General features: G+C 42.3%; 1 non-coding gene across 1 annotated transcript; it reads right to left on the reverse strand.

Annotated features, from left to right (window-relative positions):
* Positions 1–388: 388 nt before the first annotated feature.
* On the reverse strand, positions 389–453 carry LOC147000225 (U7 small nuclear RNA). The gene has a single exon (XR_015046130.1). It is a non-coding gene; the product is annotated as a U7 small nuclear RNA (small nuclear RNA).
* Positions 454–5,812: the final 5,359 nt, after the last annotated feature.

Raw genomic sequence — 5,812 nt, forward strand, 5'->3', positions numbered from 1 at the left:
GATAGGGTTTTTATTTTTTTCTGTTCTAAACAACTCTCTGATTGAGCCAGCTTTCTCTGCTAAAAATTCTAAAAGCTCTCTGGACAACTCATAAGTTTTCTAACCAAAATCAAAAAAGCTTCTATTAAAAAATTCTTGGATCTTCTAACCAAGTCAGAAATCCTGTTAGAAAAATTCTAGAAATAATTCTACAGATTTCCAATCAAAATTAGAAAGCAAAAAAAAAGTCTTTTATGCACACTGTATCTGCCCCTCAGACAGCCTTTTCTGGAGAGCGCTAGAAAACACTCTAAAGGAGCTGTGCTAGCTCTCTAAGTAATCCAGAAATCCTATTAGAAAAAATTCTAAAAGAGCTATGAGAAACTTTGAAAGAGATGTGTTCACTCTCCATGGATTTTCTGATCAAAATCAGAAATCCTGTTAGAAAAAAATTCCTGAAGAGCTGAAAGATCTCCAGAGATCTCCACAGTTCAGATCTTGCTACAAAATAATTCTAAAGAAAGAAGTATTATTGCTTTCTGCTAGCTCATTTCATTCAGACCAAAAGCCCAGGTTATTTTTTATGTACAATTCAGTTATATATTCCATGATCCCTCTTGGCCATCCCACCAACCAGCATTCTATGACCTTAGCCCCTTGACTCTTAGGAAGAGACAGCAAGCACAAGCACAGACAATAAGATAGTTGAGTGGAACCATGTTGGTATTCCTTCTAGGCTCTGTCCAACAGTTACCTAGCAACAGCCAGGTAGGCCTGGCATGCTATAAAAGGAATTGTTTGGCCTCTCCTCCTACTCTTTGCCCCTTCTCTTTTTCTCCCCCCCCCCAACTTTCTTATCTCCATGACCACCCTTTTCTCCCTCTCTTCCCTTACCCTCCTCTCTCTCTCTCTCTCTCTCTCTCTCTCTCTCTCTCTCTCTCTCTCTCTCTCTCTCTCTCTCTCTCTCTCCATGAGTTTCTGACTGGCCCCTCCTCTCTCCTCATCTCTTATCCCCCTCTCTATCCTCCTCTGCCCCCTCTCTTTCTCTGCCTCTATTTCCTTCTCAACTCCCCTTCCCACACCCCTAAATAAACTTCATTCTATACTAGACCTTCCATATGACTGGAATCTCAGAGGGAAGGAATGCCTCAGCATGGTCCCACAGAGGCAACCCTCCCATCTCACCATACCTTGCACTACAAGACACATCCTTGACCTTTTTATAAAACACAACAGACTACACCCTGGAATTACCATTCTGAACTTGCCTGGACCTAAATTTGATATGTCACAGGCTGACCTTGCACTCAGGAATCTCTTTGCATTTGTATCTTTCTGACAAGCTGGCTCATAGTGCAGCTGCCTCTGTTTCTTTAGATCTGTGAAGTTCCTTATACAATTCATATTGCATCCTTATATTTTACATAGTTGAGAAATTATATATTTTTGAACTCATGTTTTCAGAGTTCTTTCCCACAGCCTTAAGGGCTGTTCTAAAGGTCACAGCATTATACCATTTTGCTGAGACATTAGCCACAACCTTGACACCTGAATTCGTGATGTTTCTGATTATCATTAAACTTGGCAGAGAGGGTATTCCTCAAAGGAGGAACGTGAAAATATGTACACTATTATACAAATAAGCCTTATGCCCACAGCAACCATCAATACTCATGGAGGCCCATGCCCTGCTGTCTCCTTTCAAGAGGCAGGAAACCACATCATACTGTCCCTTACATGGACATGTTGGCCTTGGCAGAAACCCACTACCCTAACTGTTCTGTAGAGTCCTGACCTCAGAGAGTCTTCTATCAAGGCATCAGCCGACTAACCCCATGTGTGAATCTATTGTCTTATGCCCAAGCCCTCCCTAGGATGTCTCTTTCTCCCTTGCTTTTATCATTTATCCTCACATACATTTTCCAGGGTGCTTCCCTCAAGGGTTAAACAGTTGTGTTCCCACCTATAGTATCTGTGTCTCCCTAAAACCTAATTCTGGTTAAAATTCCCAGTGCTCATTTCTCTGGTTTTCTTGCTCTAAATCTGTTCAAAAGATCTAGCATTAGTCAAACCAACCCCCAGGACTCCCAAGTGGCTTTCACTTTAATTCCTTATCTATAGCACTAAGAAACACCTCAGCTCTGCCAACTCCATCATTCATTTGTTCCCTGAAATCTCTCTGTAGCCCTTCTTTGAATCTAATAATTCTCTTAGTCCTTTATTGGCAAACAATATGCCAGATTTTTTTTCTTTGACCTTTCCTAGGTTAGCCTAGATTTTTTCAGAACTTGTCAAAATCCTTGGAATGGGAATGAATTGAGTTCTTTTAAAATAACCAAGGAGGTGGATATCTTAGAATGACAGACCAAACTGCAGGTGTGAATCTTTGATTGACTTACAAATGGGTCAATAAATGGTTTATTGGTTCTTGACTCTGCACAGAGTATTCAATGTTTGCCTATCACTAATGTGTTAGGACCTGCTTTCAGGATGAATGATTTCAAACATGTACATGTCCCCCACTTGGTGAATTTGAGGGGAACAAGCATAAGATTCTGACCTATACTCACCCAATGGCTGTGAGGCAAAGGCAGCAGGTGGGTGCATTCTGGTCATTGTTATAAAATGTCCTGAGCTAGAAGTGATTTGTGATGATGATTCCATCATGATTCTATTTTCTCATTTGAAGTCAATTGCACAGCTTGACCTCGAAGTTCAAGCTAAACCAAGTTTTGAACATTTGGCAAGGATTATCTATTACATATGTTGCAGCAAAATAAAATTTATCTCCTGGGAAAAGTACAAACAGATTTTGATGAGACAAAACTTGGAAACGATAGACAATTGTCCAGATATACTGCTTCCTTCTTCTCAAAGCAGGGGCAACTTGATCATCACCTATGTGGTGAAATCAAGGGAGTATCAGGTCTACAAAAGACCAAGCATCTCCTAGAACATCTGGTCTCCAGGACTTCAGCATCCTTTCAGATCTGTAGTAAACCTGCCTCCCCAAAAAACAATTCCAGGGCTTCCTTACCACTGTGTAGATGTAAATTTCCATCATCTCTCTGCCTCTCTCAGATCTTCTGATCACAATTGTTCCTTTTCTTTCTATCATATGTGTGTGTGTGTGTGTGTTTATTCATATTTTTTCTAGCCTTTTAATTTCTTTGAGATAGGGTCTTTTGTAGTCTAAGCCTTTTGAGCCTCAAACTCAACTGCATGGCAGAGGATGGCCTTGAATTCCTGACCCTCCTCGCTCTACCTCCGAAGTGTTGGGAGGATAGGCCTTCAATGCCAAACCCATCTGACAACAATCTTTTCTTAAGGAACTTCTTCACTCTCATAAGAATAATCAGAAAAGCCTTCATTTCAGTCTATGACTGCTCCTGTTCCTACTTCTGAATCAAAGTCAAAGAAGTCTTTTGATTTATCATATCTTATTTAAAAGATGTAATTGCACTCATTTCCTGGATCTACGTTAAGAGGCTGGTATTTACTTATCAGTGAGTGCATGCCATGTGTGTTTTTTGGTGATTGGGTTATGTCACTCAGGATGATATTTTTTAGTTCCATCCATTTGCCTGTGCCGGTCTCCACAGTCCTTGCCACCCGCAGAGACAGGAACGACACGGACACCAAGGCAGGTTCACGCAGCAACTTTACTTCGGGCTTTTTCTTTTACAGCTCTCTTCCCCAGCAGCTTCTTCTTAGGGCAAGGACTAAACTACTCCTATTACAACAGCTTCTCTTCTACTACTTCTACTCATGGCAAGGGCTAAAACTACTTCTATTTTAACAGCTTCTCTTACTCTACTTCTACTCACAGCAAGGGCTAAAACAAAAACTCTCCTCACTACTCACGCCAACTCACCTCCTTCTAGCTCCACCCCACCTCATCCAATCAGAATTCACACACACTCCAGGCATGAACTCAGGTCATTCACAGATAGGCTGACAGGTTCCGATCACGAGAAACAGTCCAGCCTGGCAGGCAGCCCATGCATGCAGCCTCACTGTGCATGCTCGGGCAAGGTAGTGAACAAGTGGGTTTCACGGGGCCTGTGGCCGCACCTGCTTCCCACATTTGCCTAAGAATTTCATGAAGTCATTGTTTTTAATAGCTGAGTAGTACTCCATTCTGTAAATGTACCACATTTTCTGTATCCATTCCTCTGTTGAGGGACATCTGGGTTCTTTCCAGTTTCTGGCTATTATAAATATGGCTCCTATGAACATAGTGGAGCATGTGTCCTTATTACAAGTTGGAGCATCTTTTGGGTATATGCCCAGGAGTGGTATAGCCAAGTCCTCGAGTAGTACTATATCCAATTTTCTGAGGAACCACCAAACTGATTTTTAGAGCGGCTGTACCAGCTTGTAATCCTACCAGCAATGGAGAAGTGTTCCTCTTTCTCTACATCCTTGCCAGCATCTGCTGTCACCTAAGTTTTTTATCTTAGCCATTCTGACTGGTGTGAGGTAGAGTCTCAGGGTTGTTTTGATTTGTATTTCCCTGAAGATTAAGGATGTTGAACGTTGGGCTGGAGAGATGGCTCAGCCGTTAAAGGCTAGGCTCACAACCAAAAATATAAGGATGTTGAACATTTCTTTAGGTGCTTCTCAGCCATTCAGTACTTTTCAATTAAGAATTCTTTGATTATTTCTAAGTGGATATTAGCCCCAAAGCTAGGAAAACCTGAGATATAACTCACAGACCACATGAAGCTAAAGAAGAAGGAAAACCAAAGTATGGATACTTAGGTCCTTCTTAGAAAGGGGGAAAATACCCATGAAAGGAGCAGAGACTGAAGGATAGACTATGCAGAGACTGCCCCACCTGAGGATCCATCCCATATACAGTTACCAAACCCAGACACTATTGTGGATGCCAACAAGTACATGCTGACAGGAGCCTGATATAGCTGTCTCCTGAGAGGCTATGCCAGAGTTTGACAAATACAGAGGTGGATGCTCAAGTCAACCTTTGGACTTGAACATATGGTCCCCAATGGAAGAGCTAGAGAAGGACTGAAGGAGCTGAAGAACCCCTTCAGGAACTCCGAAGAAGTTGAAGAACCCCTTGCAGCCCCATAGGAGGAACAACAATATGAACCAACCAGAATCCCCAGAGATCCCAGAGACTAAACCAACAACAAAAGAGTTTACATGGAGGGACCCTTGGCTCTAGCTGCATATGTAGCAGAGGATGGTCTTGTTGGACATCAATGGGAGGAAAGGCTCTTGGTCTTGTGAAGGTTTGATGCCCCTGTGTTGAGGAATGCCAGGACAGGGAAGCAGTAGTGGATGGGTTGGTGAGCATGGGGAGAGGGGAGGGGATAGGGGTTTCAGAGGAGAAACCAAGAAAGGGGATCATATTTGAAATGTAAAGAAAATATCTAATATAAAAATAAAACAAAGAGGCTGGTATTGCTGCATAGCTAAAGGCCTGTTCCTCTTTCTAGACTCACTCACAAATTCTTCCCACATCTGAACACCTGGCCAAGTCTTTAAAATCCACCCCTAGTATAGAAGGCTCCAGAGCTAACAAGAGAGATCCAGTCTGAAACTCCGCTGGTAGGCAAGATTCCTAATACCAGAACTATCTTGCCACTGTTTCTTCTTTGAACCTAGAACCCCAGTACAGGTCAAAGAGATTGAAGAACAGAATTGGAAGGAGCTGATCAATAACTTGTCAATTTCTTTTCAATTCAACAGCTGGAACCAGCATTTGTGGTCCAATGTTCTGACCTGTGGAGAAACAGACAAAAAGGGAAGCTGAAGAGACAGCTCAGAGAAGAGGCTCACCATGTGAGTGTGAGGACCAGCACTC

This window comes from Mus caroli, unplaced genomic scaffold (assembly GCF_978045245.1).
Source record: "Mus caroli unplaced genomic scaffold, Mus_caroli_1 scaffold_19, whole genome shotgun sequence".
Taxonomy (NCBI): Eukaryota; Metazoa; Chordata; class Mammalia; order Rodentia; family Muridae; genus Mus; species Mus caroli.